At 40.3% G+C, this 27954-nt stretch overlaps 2 protein-coding genes across 5 annotated transcripts in view; one reads left to right on the top strand and one right to left on the bottom strand.

Moving 5' to 3' along the window:
* CMSS1 (cms1 ribosomal small subunit homolog) overlaps nucleotides 1-27954 on the bottom strand; it is a 394532-nt gene that overhangs the window by 79602 nt on the left and 286976 nt on the right. The gene's annotated exons all lie outside the window — the stretch shown is intronic.
* FILIP1L (filamin A interacting protein 1 like) overlaps nucleotides 1-27954 on the top strand; it is a 308123-nt gene that overhangs the window by 1175 nt on the left and 278994 nt on the right. The window lies entirely within an intron of this gene.

Genomic DNA, 27954 nt, shown 5'->3' with positions numbered 1-27954 from the left:
ACATCTTTCTTCAATATCTATGCAAGTCTTACGAAAGACTGCAAGAAATGCAATGCACACACTGCTCAGCTACATTCACCATGTTCTATGTGTGCATCAGGCTTGTAATTAAGGAGGCAGGGGGTGGCGTACTACTGGTGAAAACGTTTCCAAACTGTGGCAATGCTCCTCTTGCTTCAACTAAAAATACTTTTCCTTTGATGATACTTTCTAATACATCAATCTTCTATCCTCCCAAAACAAATATTCCAAGTAAATACATCTCTACAGTCATCAGTTGACACTATTATGAAACTCATATTATACTTAATTAAAAATCCAGTATAAATACTTAAAGAGCTCTTTGTTATTGAAAATTTCTAAAGGCAGCAATAATATTCATGGGCTATTTCTATTTCTTTAAAACAAATACGTTGGGCAATCAAGACAAGTCTATGCTTACAAGAGTTTTTCAGATAACTTCCCAGAGCAATGTTGAGTTTGGGTTCTTAAGATTACCAATGCAAAAATATTCTGTAAAAATTCTAGGATGAAGAAAGTATTGCTTATAAACAAAAAAGTGTAAAAAAAATTTTCTTAAAGAGTTTAGATTCTGTTAAAGTTTGTATGTAGTTTTCTTTTTTCATTTAAACTGTTGTTCAATAAAAAAATTTGTTAGCCAAGAATTGGTCTTAGGTACTGACATTGTCACTGGAGATACAGATACTTTATTGTGGCTTCAAAATGATGATCCATTTAACTATTGTATGGGATAGATGCTGTAATGTGCCAAGAGTTCAGGAGCAATGGGGATGAGCTCCAGGGATGGGGAAAAACAAAAGTAAAGGGCCCTGTATTCTTCAGAAGAAAGTCCATGTTATTCTTGTCTTAACGTAAAAGAAAATTTTCATTACTACTGAAATACATGCCTTGCCTCTTCAATATGTTACATTAAAAAACATTTAAAGAAAAAAATATTGCTTTTATTTGCCTTTGGACAGAACTAAGTGGCCACCAGCATTTAATAGCCATTCATACAGAGAACAACATAATTTTTTTATTTTGTTTCATTATAATTAGGTAGACCACTTTTATGGCAAAAGGGCTTAATTAGTTTGCTCACTTGTTCATTCATTCAACAAATGTTTAGAGTGCCTACTACATGTTGGGTTACCAGAGATACAGCAGTGAATGGAGCAAAAGTGGTTTCCATATTCTCTGAGTATAGAGATCTTCACAGAGGGGCCAATTAGTAGTGATTTGAACCTTAATACTGTCCATGTTGCCTACCATGGTGTTTTCTCCTTTGTTTCTAATTAAAAGAAAAAGACTAGAAAAAAATTTTCCTACTTATAAAGGTTTATTTAGTGTCTGCAAGATAGGGAGAGAATTCCAGGGACCAAATAATCAGATTGGAATATACATTTTACTGAAACTACTTGAGGCTTCTTTGAGGGATGTTAACATTTCTGTTCTAAATTATAGATGTCAGACAAAGGCTCACATACTGATAGTCTGGGTCAGACAAGATGTCTCTAAGGAGGACATTAGAGCAAAATTTGTATTAGATGGCCTCCTGACTATCTGGGGCTCAAATCTGATGAGAGTTCAAGACATTTCTGTCTAATTTGTCTGACAAAGACAGTCAGTCACCGGAGGCTACAGCAGAAAGAGTGGCAGTGCTGCGCTTCTCGCTGCGGTTGAGGCAACTTTGTACAATGGTGGTATTCGTAACCACGGGGTCGTTTTATGCCTGGGAGGTGTCCTACACTGTTTACACAATTCGAGTATCAGTCACTCACTTGATCCCAAGGTGACCCTGCATGATAGGAAATGCAAGTATTATTCCCTGTTCAGCCGATGGAAAAACTAGGTTTTAGACTTTTAAGGAACCAGCCCAGCTAATGTTCTCTCTAATGCAGTCTCCTTAAATAATTTCTCAAACGAAGTCTAGAAAAATTCTGAGTTTTCAGCATGAATACTCACAGTTCCGAGCACTGGTTGAAGGTGGTGGTGGCCAACTGGAAGCTGCCAATGGGAGAGTTTCAGGCCTTCCCACACCCCATTGTCTTCCTGCCTTTACCTCCCTTTTACACTCACCCAAGAGTTCTTTCCTCTGGCCCTCAAAATAGTGTAGTTTCTAAACAAGATATAAGCTACTGCTTTTTTCTTCTTTTTATGATGGGAACAGGATAGTATAATAGTATACTCATCTACATGTGAATGCCAATAGAATTTTAAACCGCTGGTTAGTGCCAAAAGTCTGGCAACATAAAAAGCCATCAGATCAGATTAGACCAATTGTCCACCCAGCCCAGATTCTGCTACTGGTGGATGCATAAGTGGGCCCTTGAGAGAAGCAGTTTATCAACGGTAAGTGAAAATATCACAGGACAAAATTATGGGGGAAAATGGTAAGCTGACAGCTATATCAACTGAGACATATGAGTTAACTGAGAGCTCTATCAAGATAGGCAGAGCTGAACAGAGCAGTGCTGAGTGAAGGTCTCCCTGGTGGATTTCAAGAGAGTAAACTGATCTGCTGGCAACTGGGATACTGAAGATAACAGGGTGTAGGGTACCACTCATAGCTAGTATTCTCTGTTACTACTAGCTATGATCAGTCAAATGCACTTTATTTCTTCCTTACATTTTTTCCCTGGAATTTATCGTGTACCTATTTAAGGTTTATTGTAATTGTTTGGAGGTGTTTAGCTGTTGGGTTGGCCAGAAAGTTTATTTGGGTTTTCTCATAACATCTTACGGAAAAACCCGAACAAATTTCTTGGCCAACCCAATACTTTGCTCTAGTGGCTTGGACAGAATGTCTCAGATCCCCTTGACGGATCCAGGGACAATCTTCTGACTAGAAAAGTAGAGTTTAGGGAGGACAGGAATGTGGGTAAAGCAGAGGCTGCTTCTGTGCTTCTTCTAGGAGCTGCTGCTCCAGGCCTTGAGACAGAAAGAGACAGAGGCAGCTGCCTCTGAGCCACGGTATTAACTGCCAGGTTGTGACTAGGGACACCAGCTCCTTGGTTTTCAGCTGCTCCAAACATCTTCACCCAGAGCTATTTTAAGAACCTTTGCATTTGATCAGGGAGCATGTGGGGTTAAGCCTTGTGTTTTCCATTTCAGTTTTAGATCCCAAGCAGGTGCAGCTAGTAGTTCAGAGTTTAAAAACTTATTATTGTATTTCTCCCCAATCAATGCAAAAATAACTTCATATTAGGGGAGAAAAATCCTATAATTGAGATCAAGACTTGTTTCTTAAATAAAATTAAAAGTATTTAGAACTTGAACTTAAAAAAAAATCACTAGCATTTTCCATTATAATTCTTGTTTGGCAAACTTGGCTAAAAGTATGAAAGAATAAATAAAGTCATTTGGCTAAAGTAGTCATGTACGGATGTGAGAGTTGGACTATAAAGAAAGCTGAGAGCCGAAGAATTGATGCTTTTGAACTGTGGAGTTGGAGAAGACTATTGAGAGTCCCTTGGACAGCAAGGAGATCCAACCTGTCCATCCTAAAGGAAATCAGTCCTGAATATTCACTGGAAGGACTGATGCTGAAGCTGAAACTCCCAATACTTTGGCCACCTGATGTGAACACCTGACTCATTTGAAAAGACCCTGATGCCGGGAAAGATTGAAGGTGGGAGGAGAAGGGGACGACAGAGGATGAGATTGTTGGATGGCATCACTGTCTCAATGGACATGAGTTTGAGTAAACTCTGGGAGTTGGTGATGGACAGAGAGGCCTGGCGTGCTGCAGTCTATGGGGTCACAAAGAGTCGGATCTTGCAACCCCATAAACTGTAGTCTGCCAGGTTCCTCTATCCATGGAATTTTCCCGGCAAGAATACTGGAGTGGGTTGCCAATTCCTATTCCAGGGGATCTTCCTGACCCAGGGAAAGAATCTGCATCTCTTGCGTCTCCTGCATTAGCAGGTGGATTCTTTACCACTGAACCACTTGAGAAGTCTCAATCTAACCCTGCTGCTACTGCTGCTAAGTCACTTCAGTCGTGTCCGACTCTGTGCGACCCCATAGATGGCAGCCCACCAGGCTCCCCCGTCCCTGGGATTCTCCAGGCAAGAACACTGGAGTGTGTTGCCATTTCCTTCTCCAATGCATGAAAATGAAAAGTGAAAGTGAAGTTGCTCAGTCGTGTCCGACTCTTTTCGACCCCATGGACTGCAGCCTACCAGGCTCCTCCACCCATGGGATTTTCCAGGCAAGAGTACTAGAGTGGGGTGCCACTGCCTTCTCTGCAATCTAACCCTACATTCTACTTATTATGCTTGGAATACTGCTGACAAGGACATCTTTGTATATTAGGGACATTTATGATGGTCTAACAATGTCAAACAATGATTTACCACTTGAACTTTGACAATCAGAGAAAGGTTTCCTCTAAGACTCAGCCTACTCCCTGAAGGGATAGAGTTGAAACAAAAGTGAAGGCAATATAAAACAAAAAATTATTTCTTTTACAAACCTTTTAAGCTAAGTATCTGTAAATTCCTCCAAAATTTATATAGGTCTTTCTTGATCTGTTCAAGTTCTGTATCTCTAATGGTCCACTACACACTTATGAATCTGAGCCAGAGTTGCCCAATTTCTTAGTTTAAAAGATTTATTTGTACTCTTCAGGAGATTCAACAAAGCAGAAGTGCTGGAATCTGGGGCTTGGATACAGCTCTGGAAAAATAAAGGAGGTAGGACAATCATTGGTTGAGTTGTATTTGGGACTGAGGAATTTTCTAGGCTTCAGGACTTGCACTGCTAAAATCAGGATAGTCCCGGGAAAACTGGGGCAGTGGGTCACCCTAAATGGAGAACACACAACTGAAATGATCAAATTATAGTGTCTTATTGCTGTAGAGGATCGGGGTACAGAAACCAGGTGTCCTAATTCTGTCTGGTGCATGGTATACATGGCAGACTCCTTGTTTAGGAAGATGTGGGGAGAGGTTTGGTCATAAGATTCACCTGTTTATGGAATCTCACCCTTCCTAAAACAAGAAGAGATCTGAAGGCATAATAACGAAGTGCCATCTTGAAGCTTGGGAAGTTCAAGTTTCCCAGTGAACTGGCTCAGCTTCCCACCAAAAACAACCAAGACTCCAAGATTACACAGGTATTCCACAGTTACATTTTTTGTTTAAAACTTTACAAGGGCAACATAGACTATTCACACAAATTCAAGGGGAAACAGAGCATAAACTGTACAAGTCCACCAAACTTCTAGACCAGAGTAGGAAAAGAGTAAGGGCTATCTGAACTGGATATATCAATATCAAACAAAAGCCAGTTATTACTAAACCAGCAAATGGATGTACTCATTAGCATAATGCCTAATGCTTAAGAGCATGGATTTTTTCCAGATGACATCATGGGTTTTAATCTCCAAAAAGTTACTTAACCTCTCAAAGCTTTAAGTTTCCTCATAAAATGAAGATAATAACTGTATTTGTCTTTTGGGGAACAATAAATGAGAAATATAAAGTGTTAACCACAGTTAGTGACAAATAATAAGTGCTTGATAATCAGGAGATATTTATGGCAATGAACTCCAGTACTCTTGGCTACAGAATACTGTGGACAGAGGAGCCTGGTGGGCTGCTGTCCATAGGGTCGCATAAAGTCGGACACGACTGAAGCAATTTAGCATACATGCATGCATTGGAGAAGGAAATGGCAACCCACTCCAGTATTCTTGCCTGGAGAATCCCAGGGACAGAGGAGCCTGGTGGGCTGCTGTCTATGGGGTCGCACAGAGTCGGACTCGACTGAAGCGACCTAGCAGCAGCAGCAGTATTACTATCATTATTAATAATATGTGTTATAGATTGGGTCTAACAAAATTCAGTCTTGAAAATGCGGCATGTCAGGTCTTCCTGAAAAGCTGGTAAACATTACAAGATCCTGGATACACAAAGACACAAAATTTGGGCCCCTTGAGACAAATTAAGAAGTCTTGGGCTAGAAATGTTATCTAGAAACCAAGGGAACTGGCATTTGAATAATGTGTTTTCTTAGGGACTCTAAGAACCACTGCTTTAGATACTACATGCCCACAGACAGGTATGAATTTAAAACACCAAATTTTGTGGTTTGGGCATAAAAAAATTTTCAGAAAGTTGGTTATTGAAAGTAAACCACAAATTTCCTTGAACTATGTTAAATAAGCAGGAATATTCTTTTCCCTTCCTTGAGCTTCTCTAACCATAAACAAGTCACTACTTTTTTGCAATTCTCTTGCTCTTTCCTTCCATAAAAGTTAGATCGTATAATGGAAGTTCCATCAAAATGTGATAATTTATGGGCCCACAGCCCAGAAGATTTTGAGGAGACAGTCAAATTCCTAAATGTGTGCAAATTATTCCAGAATGGGAAATGACTCTTCCGGTGTAGCAGTAATTATTTATGTAACATTACCTTGGGAGAATGTTAATGGTAGAGCATTAAATTTCTCCTGTTAAAACAAAGGCACTTCTACAGGGTTTTATATCTTCTTTCCTAATTTGGAAAGACAGCATTTGTACACACAGAATAGCAAGTTTTGCTATTTTACTGTTAAGTGGTTAGGTCAGGTTTCAGACAGACTGTCCTGACACATTAAATACCTGTCATTTGTGTGGAAGGAAAACTCCAGTTCAAATCGTGACAGAGTTGCAGATCCATCACTCTTAAAGTAAGCAAAGTAAGCAGCAAATTCCAGTACCAAAAAAGTGCCAGAAGAGGCCATAATGCCTACTGAAGGGAGAAAAACTTTAGTTTACCTCAAATTCACATGCACTTAGTAATTTCCCCAAATGGCATCATAAAACTGCAATCATGACCTAAATAATCTCAGTTATTTAAGCACGTAATTCTATTATTATGTTCCCATCCACATCTGGATAGTTCATTTGTACAAGGAAATTTCAGTTGAAAAAAAGAACTCCAAAAGTTCAGCTAGGTCTAGTGGAACTAATCTGTGTATAAACAAGGAGTTTTTTTTTTTCAAACAGGATGGAAGAATATAAAGATTTTCACCTGTACTTGCAGCACTAAAACAGTAGTTCAGTCTGAACTGGGAGCTACAGATTTACTTCTCTTGACTCTGTAACAAAGTCCATAAGAACTTAATACTTTCAGGGTTAGACCAGATTCAGTCAGTGGCCAAACGCCAGCCACCATCTTAGTGAGGTTTTTGCATTTCAATCCATTGCCCTTGTGACCAATAAACATTTTCCTTAGCGTTTCCTTCAGCATACTTGTGCTATCTTATTAAATTTCAGCAGTTTTTTTTTTTTTTAAACAGTAAAATAACCTCTGGCATTTAAAAATTTCCAAACATGTGAAAACATACTATGGGGATCACAGTATCAGCCCGGGATTATAGAACAGCCAGACACCACTTGAGTGAATCAGATGGTGCTGAACTTATCTAAAGGATTCCAAAGGAAGTGAGCATTCCTAGCAGGAAGGTGAGCAACACACCCCAGCACAAGCAAGGGTACAAGCTTCTGAATTGAGAACTCTCACAAGGACATGCATGCGTGCTAAGTCACTTCAGTCGTGTCCAACTCTTTGTGACCCTATGAACTGTAGCCTGCCAAGCTCCTCTGTCCATGGGATTCTCCAGGCAAGAATACTGGAGTGGGTTGCCATGCCCTCCTCCAGGGGGGTCGTCCCGACTCAGGAATTGAACCTTCATCTCCTGTACTGCATGTCACTGGGGAAGCCCCTCTCACAAGGACACACAGTTATAGAATATGATGCCTGTGCATGAAGGCAGACCTTTAAAAAAAAAAAACAAACCCACAACTCAGTGATCATTCTCTAGCTTTTAACTCTTTTTAAAAAGCCAAAGTAGGGCTTCCTGGAACAATCCTTCACCAGGTAGCTCTAGATTTCCTGCCATTCTTTCTCACTATCTCCACCACAGTCCTAGAAGTCACACTGAACCCTGCTTAATCTTGAAATTCATGACTCTGTCCAGATGGGAGCATTGTTAGAACAGATCTAGATTAGCAGGCATGCAGAATGGATTTAGTCTACACTGGTCTGGAGGAGAAATGAGATTCCACCAAGTCTGGCATTATCTGCAAGGGTACAGCTCTGGTGGTATTCTGCAGTCTGGAAGCATGTACTCTGTCTATCACAGCATCCTGGCCAGACCAAGTTGTTTCTGTGTCCTTATGATGAATCAACCTCTTCAGATTTACTGAGGTGTTGTCTAGGTGTGATTGTTCCATTAACCCCAGCCTACCACTGACAGTGACTGCAGCCATGAAATTAAAAGACGCTTGTTCCTTGGAAGAAAGGCTATGATCAACTTAGATAGCGTATTAAAAAGCAGAGACATTACTTTACCAACACAGGTCCATCTAGTCAAAGCTATGGTTTTTCCAGTAGTCATGTATGGATGTGAGAGTTGGACTATAAAGAAAGCTGAGTACCAAAGAATTGATGCTTTTGAACTGTGGTGTTGGAAAAGACTCTTGAGAGTCCCTTGGACTGCAAGGAGATCCAACCAGTCCATCCTAAAGGAAATCAGTCCTGAATATTCATTGGAAGGACTGATGCTGAAGCTGAAACTCCAATACTTTGGCCACCTGATGTGAAGAACTGACTCACTGGAAAAGACCCTGATGCTAGGAAAGACTGAAGACATGAGGAAAAGGGAACGACAGAAGATGAGATGGTTGGATGGCATCACCGACACAATGGATGTGAGTTCAAGTAGGCTCCAGGAGTTGGTGATGGACAGGGAAGCCTGGTGTGCTGGAGTCCATGGGGTCGCAGAGTTGGACACGACTGAGCGACTGAACTGAACCACTGATAGTAAATTCCTATTTCCTGCATATCTTATGCCTTGAATGCACAAATATGTTGTTTAACTGAAATTGTAGGAAATATATTCTGATTGCTTGGATTTCCAGACTGCCAAGCACAACTCTGTTCACACCAATAAATGAGTCTGATGGTAAGAAGCTATGTGAAAACAAAGGACTTCCAAGATGAGTTTCATTTGAGAAAGAGTGTGAAGAGGAAGCCAACTGATAAAAAAGATTTTGTTTGTGGAGAAGGGGAATGAGAACAGTAGTTAAGTATGGGCTTCTGCAAAGGTAACATCTTCTGAAACATCTCCTGGGACTGTATCATCTTGACCCAGCAGTTGTTTTTCATTCCTACTTTCCAAGCTACCTTTGTGTAAGGATTAATGACCTTCCCTTAGTCCATTAACTCAGAGTGCCATTAATCTCCAGGAAATACCTTGTCAGTACTGCCTGAAGGATACATGAGAAACACTATATTTAAGGTTAAAAATGGTTAATTGTACAGCTCTTTAACTACCCTTTTCAATGATTATGGACTCTTCTTGGAATTCTCTTTGCCCCAGAATTTAATATTTTAATTAGAGTCTTAACTTGTAAGCTGTGAAGTTGTCAAATAGGGACTGCAACTGATCCAAAAGAAATGTCTTTCTGGAGGGTAAACTGAGTTTTCAAAAATACATGTAAAAAAGGATTCTATCAAACTAAATTCCTGTAATCCCTATGTGTCTTATGTACTTGGAAACTGAATGTTGCCAACCCCAAATCTGCATTGTTGGTCAGCTCCAGTTATGAGTTATTTCCATTTTAATCTTTGTAGAAGAATATATCATCTACTAAATCAGCTTTGTAAAATGTCTAGAAAAGTTGATATAGGCATAAATATTTGTATACTTTTAGAGGAATGTTTAAGAGACTTAAATAATACTTAATGTTAAATGTTCTTGAGGGCACTCCAAGAAAAGGCTAAAAAGAGTAATAGCTACAGTCAACAACAGCAGGAAAAAAAACAAAAAAAACACTTATAAAAGAGATTTCCTAGAAATATAAATTATATCCTGAGGAAAAAGTTAGATAAAGGCAGATTATTTTAATAGAAATATTAGAATGCAAGCATAGTAGGGATTTTGGCTTCAGAGAGAAGTGATGACAGAAGCAGCAAACGTGCAAGAAATGAGGATGCCAGTGGTCGGGTAGTGAACTAGCCACGCTAAAATCGGTGGCTCAGTCTCGAGCTGAGGGAAAAATACCACAAGTGATTGTTTTCATACCCATTTTTCCTGAACTTCTCTTCCACTAGAGCAGAGTTAACAAGCTGAGGGCACTGGTGTAAATCAGCTAAGCAACAGGGCCAAACTCACTGCCATTCCAGCAGAAAGGGAAGAGGCCCTCGGTGCTAACATTTGGGTTCCTGGCTTTTGCCAGAGCAGGTCTCAGTCAGCCAGCTCTGAACTGGATTCTTCTTTGCTTTGGTCACTCTCCTCTGGGTCCTGAGAAGGCTGGCCTGTGCTCCAAAGCCATTGTTCTTTAAACAAAGTTGTGAACCGCTAACGGTTTTGTTTAAAAGTTTATAAAATGGTAACCACATTGCTACATCTTTCTGGAATATCTCAAACAAAATGTGGTTCAAATTTCTTGTTAAAAAAGAAAAAAGAAGTCCAGAGTTCCCAAATAAACAAAGACAGCCAATATAGTTAACAGGCTTGTGTGACCACAGCTCTGTCATTTTGTCTTCTCTTTCTTGCTTTGGGCAGAGGTCACGGTGGCCATGCAGCGAAGGAGCCGATGACTAGTCCCACAGCTCAGGAGCTGTCTGAGCAAGCTTCTATGCGGCACCCCCTCCCCTGCACCTCGGCAGGACTGGTGGGAGGGGAAGGCAGAGAGGCTACCTTCCCTGGTGCCTGCCCCGATACACACAGCAGTTATCTCCATTTCGAGCAGGTGAGAAGCCAGCTCCATGTGGGGGATCACAAGGAGCCCCAACTTGGTGACTTGGCCTCTGTGCCTATAAGCAAATAAGAGGTACAAATGGACACCTCTACTAATTGAAAACCACTGCATTGATGCAGATGATTAAACAAATGATGGAAATCTTGGCAGGGAGCTGCTCATGGCTTTTATTAATAGACATTGATCTTTATATAAAGATCACTGATGATGCCTCACACACACAGGATACAAAGATTCTTTTCTTTAGGGCAGATGAGACAGATCCATCTTAGTGCAACAATCTATTATTTGGACAAACATGCTTACCCCAAAGCCAGGCCACCCAAATCCAAGCAACCACTGGATATGACCACCCCAGAGCTTCTTGTACAACCCATGCTGCAGGCAACGTGCATCTCCCCATCCCAGCTTCGGTCCTTCATTGACCATCCCTCCTTTCTACTTGACATTCAGGATGACTGTGGTTACTTGCCCAATCGATGCTTCAACTTTCCAAGAAAGGCCAAATTCAAGATTTGAGGGGGAAAAAACCCCTAAAGACTCTAGCTCTTTAGTTTTACAGAGGGACTTGGGCTCAGAGTAGATTCTGCAAACATTAAAACGGCTGTCCTGTCCCTGATCTGGTTTCCTGTCAATGTCTGTGCAGCAGTTCCTGAAGGAGCAACAGCAGCCTTCAGGAAAGAGCTGCTCTGCCTAGGACTCGGGGTTCCACATGTCCTTCTGGCTGGCTCTCCCCATTCCCTCTGCTCTTGCCATTCTGAGCTTCTGCCATCTCCCTGGGCTAAGTGGGTCCTTCTTAAAGGGCCACTCACTCTGCTCATAGTCATGACTAGTGAGATCTCTAGTCATCAGTTGCTTTTGGAAGACTCTGAAACTGAGATCACCGAGTACACAGGAATATACAAAGGTCAGGGAAGGTATTTAAAACACACATAGATCTCTGCACACTGGTTGGTTGGTTGGCTCCATTTTTACAGCACTTAGCATCCTGAGCTGCAATCACACACATTTTCCTCCTCTATTGGCACCTGTGCTGCTGTGCGCAGAAGGCATTACATTGCTTTTTCCTTTGAAACCACCCTTGCCAATCTGCTCTGCCCTGACGGAGCTTGGACGTAGATTGAAAGGCTATTTTTGACGAGAGGGCTTAGCAACATTCCCTAAACAGAAAGTATCTCTCCTACACACACAAAGCATTATAGAACACTTTTTATCTACTTTAGTCCCTGATCCTGGAGAAAGGAGAAAGTTGGCTTTGTAAGGTGTCATCTTTGTTGGCCAAGTAAAGAGTTTATTAAAGAAATTTAGAGGAATCACAGTGTCCTTGGGTTCGTTCTTTCAGTCGAACACTGAAGAGCTACTTGAAGGCAAAGCGCTGCAGATGGTACAAAATGGAAAGCACACTATCTCTGTCTCTGAAGAATCACCAGTTCAGTAGAAGCAGAAAAAAAACCACAAAAGAGCGTGGAAGGTGAAACATGTCACAACAGAGGTGGAGATAAAGTGACAGCATGATTCAAGGGAAAAAGAGAACCTTCCACCTGTGAAGAAGCGGAAATCACATTTACAACAAGGATCCAACTTCTTCTGCAAGCAGCCTATGCCAAGTACAGGCTTTTAAGGCTATTTCCACTTCTGTTTCCTTATTATCCCCCTTCTGAGGGCATTTCTTCATGTTCTCACTGCCCCAACCCCTCCTGTGACGATCGGGATCAGACGGCACATGTGTTACTTTGAAGGGCATGTTTATTTTTACCTCAATCAAGAACTCCAGCAGGAAGACCTTAACTGAAAGCAAGGTTGTGCGAGTCCTAATTTTTCTTCAGTTACTTACTTGTCCTTTTTTCCTGTCCTTTGTGCCTTCTAACCTGATCTCTCTCACCTGAGGCCACTCTTACCTGGCTGCAGAGCTGGACTGCCACCACTCCCCTCAGGTATCAAAACCGGCTTCCAGAAAAGTGTCTGGTGCTGGCCTGTGCCCATAAATGTCAATGTATAATACTACACATGGGATTGCTGTTTCAGCTGCAGCATTAACTGTCCCCTAGTAAAGGAAAGTCGGACGTTAGCTGTGCCAAGATGCTGAGGAAGGAAAAAAATACTTTCTTCCCCAGATTCTGTTAAAAAGCCGTCTTGGACAGTAACTACTAACTGCCACCTGGGAGAGGCTGATACATATGTTTGCTTTTCACCATAGTCTAATGAAAATTCCAGCTTGCATCACACAGCTCCAGAGGTCCCCAAGCACAAAGTGGCCAAGGCACCTCAATATCTGATGGGCTCCCACCCTTCATGCAAGTGAGAGGTCGTCTCACACATCCTTCTCTGTTGTCTATTGTCTGGGCTGAAAGACTGATCACAGACACTTAGGAAGCTAAGCCTCTTTGACTGCCCCGCCAGGAGTGAAAGAGCCAGGAGAGGTTGGCCTTTGTTACTATCTGCCTGGGAGAATTTTCTTCAAAAGACATTAGAATACCTTGACAGCAGTGCTCCCCCGGGACCTGCAGCAAGGCAATCACTAGCCTTACCAGGCCTCATTTCTGCTAGAGGTCTCAGTGACTCTCATCCTCACAACCCTGGCATTTCCAGCCACCAGCAAAAATGCAAGCATCACTAGGCAATAGTCCTCTATTGTATCTTCATTCCCATGTGACTCTGCTTCCTCCCTCGGGTTCTTCCCTTCTCTGATTTCCCTCCAAATCGCTCCCATGGTGCTCTCTGAACGTCTCTGAAGACACGTGAAATGGCGCAAAAGCTCAGCTTTGCAGTCAGGCAGATCTGGGTTCAGAGATTCTGATGTGGACTTGCTGTGTGACCTTAAACGATGCATGTGACCTCTTTGGACCTTATGCCCTTATTTGTAAAATCCAGATGACAGGAATTAGTTTGTAGCATCCTGTGAAGATTAACTGTACAAAACAGCCAAACACAGTACCTGGTACATTCTAGGTGCTCAATAAACAACAGTTATTGCTATTACTGGAAGCCCTACATGTTCAAGGGCTTCCCAGGTGGCTCAGTGGGTAAAGAATCTGCCTGCAATGCAGGAGACACAGGAGATTAGGGTTTGATTCCTGGGTCAGGAAGAGCGCTTAGAGGAGGGCATGACAACCCACTCCAATATTCTTACCTGGAGAAATCCCATGGACAGAGAGGCCTGGCAGGCTATAGCCCATGGGGTCATAAAGAGTTGGACACGACTGAAGCGACTGAGCATACACATGCATGCCACATGCTTACCCTTCTTACATACTCGTCTTCCCTCCTCCTGTTCCACTTGTTGTCCCGCTCTTCCCCCAGGACTTATACTCTCTTAGCCCCTCAAGAGAAGACCGGTCATACTCCCATAGCCCAAGCCCTAAGCCTGGGGCAGTACCACTCTCCAGGCTTCACAGTGATGCTTCCTCGCCATTCCTTGCCATCTTCACATCACCGACCACCGGCTTCCCTTGAGGTTCACGTCATCTGCCCGTACACGCTTGTCCAATTCCCAGTTCTGCCATCTACTGACTTTTCTTCATCATTCCACCTATTTAATAAGGACTGGCAACTGGATCAAGCTTTTTTCCCTCTTAATTCCCTCCACGTTGAGGGTAGTCTCAACTTGAACATAGATGATCTTTACAATAATGTATCTTCAGTGTTTCTCAACTCCAAAAGCACACTGCACCTCAGCAATTCAGTTCCACTGCTACCCCTGGAATGTTCTGCCTCTGCACACCTGTGATGTTTCACTGTATTTAAGTGCTTCCCGTGTGTCTCTCCTTGGTGAACTGTTACACAGTAGGTGTCTGGTACCCAGTAGGTGTCTGTACACAGTAGGTGTTTAATAAATATTTATGGAATGAATAACATGGTACATCAGTATAGTTTTTTAGAGCTTACAATATGCTTCTCTGTCCATTATCTTATTTGATCATCACTTTAGGAAGGCAGAGACATGATCACAATTCCCCTGTATAAATATGGAAATGAGGCTCAGAAAAACTAACGACTTACTCGAGGTTACCTGGTTAGGCCACAACAAATACCTCTTTATTATAGCCCATAGATGCCAGCTGGGGCTTTTCCTGACATCCTAGCAATGAAAACAGTCCTGTTCTTCCCTGCCTTCCTTACCCCTGTGTACTTACTTCCTTTGAAAACTTAAGAGAAAATTTGGAAACATGAGAGCTTGTTCATCTTAGGTACATCTGAACAGTTCTAAGAGGAATATGTCTCTCTGTGCTCCCAAGGGTCTCCTGCCCTCAGACTGTACATTAAACTCTCAGGATCTTCTTTAAAGAATTATGTAATGTTGTATTTCATTGCCCCACTGTGAACACTAACATCATAAATGTTCAGTCTATTACTAACATTATGCAGATTTCAGAACTGGAAAATGCAGAAACCCAACCTTGCGTTCTCTGATTAATTCAATCCTGGATCTAAGCTCCCCGATAAAGCCCACAAAATGACAACTCAAAACTCCTCTGGTTACCAATGAAAGATGATCATTGGCAGAAATATGAAAACTCTCTTTTAATATATAAAGATGAGTTCTGCAATTGGCAAAGCAAAAACAGCTTCCTGAATCACTCTGCACCACATCCCACACACACAGCTGAATCCAATAAGTTCTTCACTGGAATTTGATTTACAATCCCAAACTACAGAGTGTCTAGTTTCAGGCAGTGAATGAAAAGCCTTTCTTATCTGGGCCATTTGCTATCTTTAAAGCATTTTCCTAGTTTAAGGAAGCCATTTTAAAAAAGGGATTATAGCTAATGGGTTCTTTTCATGGTAAGATTCCACTCCTTATATGGCAATGATTTTTGTGAAATTCAACATTCTTCAGGAAGGTACTGTGCTAGACACTGAGATGTAAACAAAGTATGTAAAGTACTTGTTCCCTGAAAACCACAAAATGCTGAAGAAAGACATCAAAGATCTAAATAAACAGAGACACATACTATGTTCATAGACTGGGATACTCAGTACAGCAAATATTTTATTGTTGTTGTTTAGTCACTCAGCCGACTCCTTTGTAAGCCCATGGACTGCAGCCCACCAGGCTCCTCTGTGCATGGGATTCTCCAGGCAAGAATAATGGAGTGGGTTGCTATTTCCTACTCTAGGGGATCTTCCCCACCCAGGGATCCAACTGGTATCTCCAGTATTGCAGGCGGATTCTTTAGTGCTGAGTCACAGGGGAAGCTCTGCAAATATTTTGATTTGCCCCCAATTGATAAACAGGTTTAATGCAATTCCAACCAAGAATTGGAATTTCAAAACACTTTTTTTTTTCTGTCGATATAGACAAGATAATTCTAAAATTTCCATGGGGAGGTAAAGAAACTAGGAAGCTAAGATACTGTTGAAGAAGAAGAAAAGTGGGAGCTATCAGTGTACCTAATTTCAAGATTTATATAGCTGCAATAATCAAGACTGTGCATATTGGTGGAGGGACAGACACACAGATCAATGGAACAGAACCAAGAACCCAGAAATAGACTCATGCAAATATGCCTGACTGATCGTCAACAAAGGTGAAGAAGGAATTCAACAACAACAACAAAAAGATATGCCTTTTCAACAAACAGTTCTGGAGCAATTGGACATTCAGAGGAAAAAAAATGAAACTCAACCTAAGTCTACTGCCTTACACAAAAATTTAACTCAAAATGGATCATGGACTTAAATATAAAACATATATCTGTAAAACTCTTAGGAAAAAACAATAAGTGAACATCTTTGGGGTTGAGGACTAGGCAAAGAGCTCCAACACTTGACATCAAAAGCTCAGTCCATAGAAGCAACATAGAGACATCAGATTTAATCAAAATGAAAAAGCTTCTGCTCTGTGAAAAACTCCTTTTAGAGGATGAAAAGAATCTTGAGATTGAAGGAAAAAAAAAGCAAACCACACATATAACAAAGGACCACTGCCTAGAATATATAAAGCCTCAAAATTTAACAGTAAAAAACCATACAATCCAATTAGAAAATAGGCAAAAGATAGGAACAGACATTTCATCATTGTGGATATTCAGATGGAAAATAGGCATATGAAAAGATATTCTACATGATTAACCATTAGGGAAATGGAAATTAAAACCAGAATGATGTATCACTACATGCCTCTCAGAATGGCTAAAATTAAGAAAAAATAGTAACAATAAATGCTGGTGAGGATTCAGAGAAATTAGATTACTTCACATTGCTGGTGTGAATGTAAATTGGTATAACCACTCTGGAAAACAGTTTGGCAGTTTCTTAAAACTAAAATATGGCTCAGCAATTGTACTTCTGGCCATTTATCTCAGAGAAATGAAAGCTTAGGTTCACACTACAAGTTATTCACAAATGTTTATGGCAGCTTCATTTGTTAGCAGTCCCAAATTGGAAATAATGCAAATGTTCTTTGAAGGTGAGTAGTATGGTTTATTGGAGAAGGAAATGGCAACCCACTCCAGTGTTCTTGCCTGGAGAATCCCAGGGACGGGGGAGCCTGGTGGGCTGCCGTCTATGGGGTCGCACAGAGTTGGGCATGACTGAAGTGACTTAGCAGCAGCAGCAGTATGGTTTATAACCATGCTATAGAATATTACTCGGCAAACAGAAGGAACAAACTATTAAGACACACAGCAACCTAGAAAAATCTCCAGAAGGTTACACTGGATGGAAAAAATTAATCTCAAAAGGTTATATACTACAAGATTCCATTTATACAACATTCTTGAAATAATAAAATTACTGAAATAGAGAACAGAATACTGGTTGCTAGGATTTAAGAAGTGGAAGTGGCAGGGAAATGATTTGAACTATAACAGGTCGTGTTCTGTATGCTGACGGCATCAATGTTAACGTCCTGGTTGTGATGCTGTACAACAGCTTTGCAAGATGCCACCATTCAGGAAACTGGGGAAAGGACACCTGGGATCTCTTTTGATCACATCACTCTTACAATGGCATGTGAATCTGTAATGAGCTCAGAGTAAGAAATTTAACTAAAAATGTCAAAAGTATAGATTTCATTTTTTTTTAATAAGAAAAAGAATGAGAAGCTATGTATCAGAATCTTTACCCTTAGGTAGTAGTGAATCAGTGACTTTTATTTTCTTCTTTTGCATTATCTGACTTTTTCTACAATGAACATTAATTGTTTTGGTAATTAAAAAGGAAGACATTGGCTGTAAGGAAAAGAACTAAATTCTTATGTCTTAAGCTGTCCAACTTGGAATACTTGGTTATATGTTAGACCAGGGATCTCTGCCTTGACTTTGAGATTTTAAAGGGTCTAGTTTAAAATGAGTCAGGCTTTCTTTTTTAAATTTCACATTTCAATTTTTTCAATTCGGTATTCTATTTTTTTGTTATCCAGTAATATCTAATCTATTAAGGTACTTATGAAATTGCACAGATTCCCAATTTATGATACTTTTAGCATTAGGCTGGATCCATACATCAAGAAAGTTATGTGTATCTAGGAGAAGAAACGGAGAAGGCAATGGCACCCCACTCCAGTACTCTTGCCTGGAAAATCCCATGGGCGGAGGAGCCTGGTAGGCTGCAGTCCATGGGGTCGCTAAGAGTCAGACACGACTGAGCGACTTCACTTTCACTTTTCACTTTCATGCTTTGGAGAAGGAAATGGCAACCCACTCCAATGTTCTTGCCTGGAGAATCCCAGGGACGAGGGAGCCTGGTGAGCTGCTGTCTATGGGGTCGCACAGAGTCGGACACGACTGAAGCGACTTAGCAGCAGCAGCAGCAGCAGCAGGAGAAGAAAACAGTTATGGACAGCCAAACTAAATGGAATTTGACCAGAAAGTTCCAGTAGTTATACTTGGAGTGAGTCTGTCTCAGGAGAAGAATAAAACTGTGATCCTAATAGAGCTAACAGATTTTTCTGATAGATAGTGGCTTAATTCTAAAAGATGCTGAATGCAGACAGGTAAGGCTTGAGGACAAGGTAGAAACTCAAAATAAGCAGGCATAATTCTTTCTGGAGGGGGAACCTGACAATAATAATAGTTATAATAACTTACTTTTTGCTCAGGGCTTATTAGATACCAGGAAATGTTCTAAGAGCTTAACGTTTACTGACTCATTTAACCAACTAGTGGTCTTCGTACCGAGGTACTAGATATGCAAATATTTTACAAGATAATGCACATGCAAGGGTATTTTAAAGAAATTAGTCTCCACAACTTTCATTTGTGCTTTATTTTTTAACTGCTTGAGAATTCACCTTGCATTCATATCAGCCCTCTCTCGTTATTAAACAGCAAATGCTTCATCCAAGACAACTATTACTGCCTTGGACATCATTGTCTTTGGAGTACACAAACTTTCTGCAATCCAAACATGCTGTGATTAGCAAGCATCCTGTCTTCTATCTCATACTCATTTTTATTAAGTGTGAGGCTTAGTCAATATTGAGATATTCTGAATTCTTAACAATGGCCAGAGTAGAATACATAAATGATGCAGATTCTTTTACATGTTGTGTGTATCATTTCTGAGAATGAAAAATTACTCAAATACATATTTTAAAAATATGAATACCTTTTTTCATTTCTTTCCAGTTTTCTCTGAGTTACTCAGCAAAGCAGGTCAAACATTTTTTCAAATTGTGTTAACTATTTCAGCCATATCAATTCTCGTATTAGTTCACGTTATACTCCTTTCTGCCTGTGCGCGTGCTAAGCTGTTTCAGTCGTGTCCAGCTCTTTGCGACTCCACAGACTGTAGCACTGCAGGCTCCTCTGTCCATGGGATTCTCCAGGCAAGAATACTGGAGTGGGTTGCCGTGCCTGCCTCCAGGGGATCTTCCCAACCCAGGGATGGAACCCAGGTCTGTTACTGCCCACCTGCATTGGCAGGTGGGTTCTTTACCACTGACACCACCTGGGAAGACTGTCTACCTCTTACCAAAAATACACTTTGAACCTATGATGAAAAGTTTTAGATCTCAACTTGAAAATGTGTGAGGATGTACACAGGTTTTAAAATATGTTTGGGGAGTACATTTTTCAAGACCTCTACTCATAACACCCTATGAGGTAGATATTAATACCCCCATCCCCATTTTACAGAACTAGCATAAATGAAGCCGAGAGGTTGAGCAAGTTGCCCTAGAACACACAGCTTTTAAAGGTCAGAGTTAAGATTCTAACTGGTAGAATCTGGCTCAGAATCTGAGCTCTTAACCACAAGACATACTATCTTCAGGGTTTCAATTAGATTTACTCAGGCCTGACATGGAATCAGAACTGTGTACCTATGATTCATGAGAGGAGATACTGAAAAAAGACTCTTTCTTAAGGAAATGTTGGAGAATGTCCATAAAGAGAAGTTTAGCTTGTACCTAATGATACTGGTAGAAAATTGTTAGTTTTCCAAAATTACTCTTATTCTTTTCCAGAGACGATGGAAACAGGAATTTGGGATATTCAACTGGGTTCAAATACAAGGCTTATTTGGAAAATTGAGGGGCCCGTATGTTTTTCAAACATGCCAGGCACAAAGTTAGAACATGTTTATACTTCCAGTGACAGAATAACTTGTGATGTTTATTACTTGGGGATATGGAAGAAGCCATACATGCTAAGTATCTTTAAAATTGGATGTTCTTTCCTTGTTAACATTTTTCACACTTTGCTTCTTCCCTTACAAAACACAAGGTCTTTCCAATAAAATTCCACAAACATTTATGAAAGCATTTTGTTTCAAGGGAAGTGGACACACACGCACATATACATACACACACACCCCCCTTAAAGACAGGGTACCAAGAATGGCATTTTCCAAATGACCATGGGTTAAAATTACTTGTAAGCCCAAGTCTCTTTGCAAATGTTTAACCTCTACACTAAGTTCAAGTTTTAAGATATACTTTAGACTACGTGGGATGGAATGAAGTAGGCCAGCCTGGGGAGGGTTGGGAACACCCGGGGTAAGACTGGTCCATCACACTGGTATACCTGCAAGGAGCCCTCTCTGCTCAGAGAGTGCACTGAGACAACTTTTGTGGTTCCTTTAGCGCTTTTCTCAGCATTCAGACAGGTTAATCATGTAGATCTCATTGTTCACGCTGACAAAACCCATGCTGAGTGGGGCAGGGAAGGCAACGGGAAATGCTAGAGGGAACATGACTGCAACCCCCAAACGGTCTGCTGTGGCTCTGTTAAGGCTAAGACTCGTAACCCAGGGGGAGGGCCCAGTCGGGGGTCCCAGAACAACTTAACAATCTACCGTCTCAGAGGCCCTGGGCAAGTCACCTATCTCTAGGGCCTGCCTTACTCTCGAAGTCTGTGACTCAGAAAACCCAAGATGGAAGTTTCTCTAAATTTATTAGAAAACATTAGAGAAATAGAGAAACAGAATAGGTAGAGAAATAACCTTTTCCCTGAAAAAGCACGCTCAGCATGACAGAATCGCATGCTTGCATTCCCAGCTGCGCTTTCCTAAAAGGTGTTTTCAATTATTTTCAGTGAGCTAATGTTCCCCCGACTATCTTAAAGTCTTAGAAGCGCAGGACAATTAAATTTGAATCTTGACGAAAATGAGCAAACAGCTGCACAGTGGACCTGGGCAGACACAGACGTCTGTGGCTGGACTGGAAGTGGCCCTCACAGAGTGCTGCCCGGTCCACGGAGCCATGGCCCTGGAGCAAGCCCTCCATGCACAGTGAAAAAACAGAGCAGAAAGAGCTTTGAGAAAATGCGAAGGTCTTCTGTGGCCACACGCACCTGTACTTGTATTATGAGAAAAAATGGCTGGCTTTGGGGTGGGTATAGGGTAGGAAACTCAGTGTGTGACTTCTACCCTCCTTGAATTTTGTTAAGAACCAGGAGACCTTAAAGATCATGGAATTTATTTTCTACATTTTGCAACTGAGGAAATGTAAAATGAAGGCCTAGCTGACTTGTCCTAGGTCAGCTAGCCAGATGGTTAGTAAGTGGCAAAATGGAGACCAGAACCCAGCTGTTTCCACCACATATGCCACTTGAAGAGCCTGCTCAAATCTTCCTCAATTACGCACCAGTGTTTTCTCCTTCAGATTACTAAGGAACAATGAAACATTACTTTACATAAATGAAATGGATGTTTATACTATTTGTATTACTTTCATAGAGAGGTATCTTTTCCATCAAGGGTAAGATATCAAGTACGTGTTGCAGTCATAGAAGACCATATAAAGAATCATAATGAAGAATGCTGAATTCCACTTTGTTAAACTAAAGCATGATTATTTTAGAAATGTTTCCTGCTTCACATGCTTTTTGCTTGACATAATGCTTTGACCTACAGGTGAATATGGAAATATCTTCATATCTCCATTTCCTCTTTAATGCTTTTAATTAGGTTACTTCATTATTTGTATAAAGTTCAGTTTAGTTCAGTCATTCAATTGTGTCCAACTCTTTGCAACCCTGTGGACTGTAGCACGCCGAGCTTCTCTGTTCATCACTAACTCCTGGAGCTTGCTCAAACTCATGCCCATTGAGTCGGTGATGCCATTCAACCACCTCATCTTCTTCCCCTCCTGCCTTCAATCCTTCCCAGCATCAGGGTTTTTTCCAATGAGTTGGTTCTTCACATCAGGTGGCCAAAGTATTGGAGCTTCAGATTCAGCATCAGTCCTTCCAATGAATATTCAGGACTGATTTCCTTTAGGATGGACTCGTTGGATCTCCTTGCAGTCCAAGGTACTCTCAAGAGTCTTCTCCAACACCACAGTTCAAAAGCATCAGTTCTTCGGTGCTCAACTTTCTTTATGGTTCAACTCTCATATCCATACATGACTACTGGAAAAACCATAGTTTTAACTAGACAGATCTTTGTTGGCAAAGTAATGTCTCTGTTGTTTAATATGCTGTCTAGGTTTGTCATAGTTTTTCTTCCAAGGAGCAAGCATCTTTTAATTTCATGGCTGCAGTCACCATCTGCAGTGATTTTGCAACCCGAGAAAATAAAGTCTGTCACTGTTTCCATTGTTTCCCCATCTATTTGCCATGAAGTGATGGGGCCAGATGCCATGATCTTCCTTTTTTGAATGTTGAGTTTTAAGCCAGGTTTTTCACTCTCCTCCTTTTTCTAACTTGTATAAAGTTAGTAAAACTAAAAAGATAGTTTTTAAGAAATAAGCCATTATTAAGTAGGAAAGAATTAGAAAGTCATGTAAACATCTTGGATGGTTTAGATTGTGGATATGCATGCAGTAGTATGAGGAACATGAAACTGAGGCTCAATAAATAAAAAAACTTCTGTCGGGAAAATGCAGTCAGAAAATTGGAAAGCAAAACAATAAAATGACTAAATTTCTTTAAACTGCTGAAAATAAGGGTTAGATATTGGAGTGTATTAACAAAGTAACCATGTCTAGAGACTGTTAAAAATAAAAGAAGGGACAGAGTGTCCCTCATCCTCCAGAAACTCAAAGGGTTACGTTATAACCCACTGCTGCTGCCCAGCCACGAGGCAGTGCACCCCAGAAGGGCGTTCCGGATGGGGAAAAAACAGGATGAGGCGTGCACTGCGCTGAATAAATGGGCCCGCAGATAGTTATGATGCACATTTTAGGAAGAACTTCAACGACTCCAGATTTTTGCATCCTTCCATACAAAGAAAAGCACGAAAAGTATCCACCTGAGAAATCTGCTCTTTGTGGACAGCAGTAATCTTTCACCAAGATACTTGCTCCACTACATGTTCTTCCTAGCCCCCAAAAATTCACATACATACTGGTTCCTCCCCTACTTCTCTGGAATGGTTTACTCAGAGCTAACTGCGAGGCTGTCTCCCAGGCTACAGTCCTCAGTAAGACCTTGAACAAAACTTAAACTCGCAACTATCATGCTGCGTGTTTTCCTTTAACTCAGCAACACCTAATGTCAATGATATCAGACACATTTTTAAACTGGGATACTTTACTGGCAGAAAATGGGTAAAAGAATCCTTGATGGTGCTTTCAAATACTGATGCTTTGCAGAGCAGAATGGCTAAAACAAGAGAAAACAAACAAAACCTAACCAACCAACCAATCAACCAAACAAACACACACTGACAATACCAAATGCTGGTGAGGGTAGAGTAACCGGAACTCTCATACACTGTGGGAACGCAGAATGCTACAGTTCCTTTGGGATACAGCCTTAGAAAATGTTAAACATACATTTACAAAAAAAGACAATAATCTTACTCCCAGAGAAATAAAACTTACGGTTACTTAAAAACCTGTTCATGAACATTTATAGTGATTTTATTCATAATGACTCCAAACAGGAAACAACCCAAATGTCCTTCAACCAATGAGTGGATAAGCAAACTGTGGTATGTCTACATGATGGAATATCACACAGTGGCAAAATGGAACAAGCTATTGGTATACACAGCAACCCGGGTGAATTGCAAGTAAATTATGCTAAATGAAAGAAACCAGATTAAAAATGCTATTACTCGATTCATGTGACATTTAGAAAAAGGAGAAATTAGAGGAGAAAACAGAGTGGTTGCCAAGGGTTGAGAGTGGGGGTTGACTTAAAAAGCCAGCAAGAGGGAATTTCTTGAGTGTGAAAGTGTTCTGTATTTCAATTGTGGTGGTGCTAACATCACAGCATGCATTCATCTATATCACAGCACTACACATAATAAAGTGAATTTAAGTCTATGTAAATTTTTAAAAAGTGAAAAAATGGGTTACCCATTGCTCTCAACTTTCCAGTGAATTTATTAAATATTTTTAAGAGGTTCTACACTAAATGGTTGTAATGATCCATAGGAATAGACATCATATTTTGGACTACACCTGCTGGGTAATATCTTAAAATTAAAAAACATAATTTAAATTGAAAAAAAAAGTACTCAGTGTGTCAACTAGGGGTCAGGTACTGTTATTAAATGGTAAAAATATAGCCACGAATAGGATTTGTTTTGGGCCTTGTACCGTGCTAGAACTGGAAGGTGCTGTACAGTGGGAAAGCTGAGTCAATGGTGTTTCTCTAGAGCCAAACTTGAAATGATATAGTCATTGTTGTTGATGTCCAAACAAGCACAGGCAACATCGTAGCTTTTTGCTCCCTTTCATCCGTAGTGCTGACAATGAATTGTTCTGCTAATCAGCTCAACAGGTTAACTATGTGAGATTGAATAAAATAAAGCAGCATGTGGCAGGTTAAAGATTTCCTGCCACTGCCAGTAAAGAAATGTAACTACGCTATGTGCTTTATGCTGGTCTGCTGCAGAAAGGTACACGTTTATTTCATTAAAAGTTATTTTATTACCTGGGGGAAACCAAACGTCAAGTTTAGCTCTCTAACACAAATCGTATTTTATCCAAATGCAGATGTACTTTTGAACTATGGCAGTCATTTGATTAACTCGTCCAATGACTAAGCTCATGACCTTCTATATTAAATGTAGTGATCTTTATGCCAAAGAATCTAACCCAGAGCAAAATTATCCATTAAAATGCAACTTGGGACTATGTTACTCTTCACAAAAAAGTAACCTCCTCTGTTTCTGCTAGTGGGGGTCTCCAGAGAAACACCAAATGAATAAAAGACATATGTAATTTCTTTTATTTGGCCATTTAGGAAGGGGGTCATCAACACACAGAGCTCTGATTCTCAGGTAACACACAAAACTGACAGAACACTGAGGGGGCTGAAGAATACTTCAGAAACACTTCAGTTAGAGGAAAGGCATTCAGTGTCCTCTTGAGAGTTGGAAGGCCTATGTATGAGGAGGTTATTTGCTTGCATCTTAGGGCTGTGTTGACATGCAGGATAGAAGACCATAGAGGGGCCCTGGTGATAAGGGAAGATGGAATAGGAACATTTATGCTTCTGAACAAAAGAGGAAAGAAACTTTGGACTGACATACAGTTTTGAGAAATCATAAATGCCTATAAAAAGCATAGTCCCAAATGGGCAACATACATGTGAAAAAGACTCTGCTATATCATAAAACTCATTTTCCCCTAAGGGAGGAAAACATAGTAAGAAATGAATTCTTAAAGAGAACTCAGGACATCATTTGTCTTGCTATGAAATACTCTCATTAATTTACAGTCACCATCAAGTACTTTAATAAGCTGTCCTGTCCAAAAAATCAATGTTCTGTTCAGGCACACAGTTATCCACTCTGCCTGCACAGTAGACTCACCTTAAACACCTAAAAATATTCCATCACCAGTGAGTCTAAAGCCATTGATCAAGGTTGTGTACAAACATCAGCAGTTTCCAAAGTTCCTCTTGTGATTCAATTGAGTAGTCAGGGCAGTGAACTGCTTTAGGGGATAAGACTTGGTTATTAGGATGATCAACTCTGAAGCTAAAGAAATGGACAGGGAATAAACTTCTACATTATGAGGTAATTTCTGGATTCATTCCTTAAAAGTGGCCCTTCATATAATGGCTATGTTATAGCTCACTAACTTAATGCTCAGCTGGGGATAATTGGGGATAGGTGTTTTAGCTGCCATATTCCAGCTAAGCTAGCAAAAGAGAAGATACAGCATCTGTAAGATGATAATATGAGCCAACTAAAAACTATAATTTGATTTATAAATATTGTTTTTATCTGACTTTTTAGGAATACTAAAAAGTATTCCTAAAGATTCCTTTGGATTTAGGAATCTAAGTGGAAAAAGTGAAGAACACCTGTATATCCATATGCTTGTGTTTATACATAAGTGATGATTTCTCTAACTTATGATTTTTATAATCAAATCCCTTGCAAATATAGAGTAAAACCACAGCAGTTCCTGTTTATAAAGCTTCCTTGAGTAGACACAGTCACCATAAGGTTCTTATTTCCCATAATACCATATTATCTTCCAGTTTTTAGAGGATGCCTCCTTGAAGTAAACCTTTGAATCTTTAAAAATCTTAACTATTCTGTGTGTTTTTCTTTGTATCTCAAAGTGAACCCAAAATGTGAATTACAAAGCAACCTGATCAGAATTCATATTTAGGACCAAATTAACCTGGTAGGTTGACCCGAGTTTATCAATGCTGGCATACTTGAAAGAATGTAACATGAAAAAAAAAAAGTCTCTACCCAATATGATAATAAGAAATAGTGGGTGGGAAGGTAAGAAGGCATTTTAAAAATGAGCCATTCAAAAAGTTTGCATTAAAACTATTTATATGTGTGCATGAAATAACAATATGGAGCTTTTGGTACACATGGAGAATCTGGAAGCCCAGACGTGCAGTGAATGAGATGAATCTCTTGGTCCAAAGTTTTCCTTTAAAACTGAGCACCTTTCTGGGATTTCCATGGTGGTCCAGTGGTTGAGAATCTGTCTTCCAGTGCAGGGGATGTGGGTTAGATCCCTAGTCGGGAAACTCAGGTTCCACATGCTGAGGAGCAACTAAGCCCATGCATTGCAAATACTGAGCCCGTGCACTCTGGAGCCTGCAAGCCACACCGAGAGAGAAGTCCATGTGTCAAAACAAAAGATCCTGTGTGCTGCAACTAAGGCCTGATGCAGCCAAATAAATAAATAAATACATACTTTTAAAAACTAAAACTAAAAAAAAAAAACCCACAAAACCCCCAAACTGAGCACCTTTCTGTTGGCATGAAGTAACTAGATTCTTAATGCAAGCATTATTATTATAACTTTATGAAAGGAAGGAGTAACACAAATTATCTACAACTTAGTGAAATGAACCTTGTAAACCAGTTGTCAACTTCAGAATACATAATTTTTATAATTCTGTTCAGAACCTTAATACTTTCATTCAAAAAGCTACTGAAGATCATCTATGGCAGAATCAAAGAAATGGTGATGCTTAAAGAATTTTGTAAAGTTGAAAACAGAACTTAGTTAAGACTAATTATTCTAGTAACTTTTTTAAAACATGAGAATAAATGCAGACCTCATTTATTGTGTGTGTGTGCTCAATCGCTCAGTCATGTGTCTGACTCTTTGTGACCCCAGGGACTGTAGCCCACCAGGCTCCTCTGTCCATAAAATTCTGCAGCCAAGAATACTGGAGTAGGTAGACATTCCCTTCTCTAAGGGATCTACTTCTAAGTAAATTATATTTTCTTCTTGATAAAAATCTGCTTTTTATAGCATCAGAGACAATAACCATCAAATCAGGTAGGGGAAAAAAGTCACAATGATTTTGACAGTCTAAAACAATGGATTTCAAATCTTGGTGTGCACCAGAACCACTCAGAGAGCTTGTTAAAA

The sequence above is a fragment of the Bos indicus genome, chromosome 1 (assembly GCF_029378745.1).
Source record: "Bos indicus isolate NIAB-ARS_2022 breed Sahiwal x Tharparkar chromosome 1, NIAB-ARS_B.indTharparkar_mat_pri_1.0, whole genome shotgun sequence".
NCBI classification, from domain to species: domain Eukaryota; kingdom Metazoa; phylum Chordata; class Mammalia; order Artiodactyla; family Bovidae; genus Bos; species Bos indicus.
The sequence above is the reverse complement of the archived record's forward strand: the minus strand, read 5'-3'. Positions and strand labels throughout refer to the sequence as shown.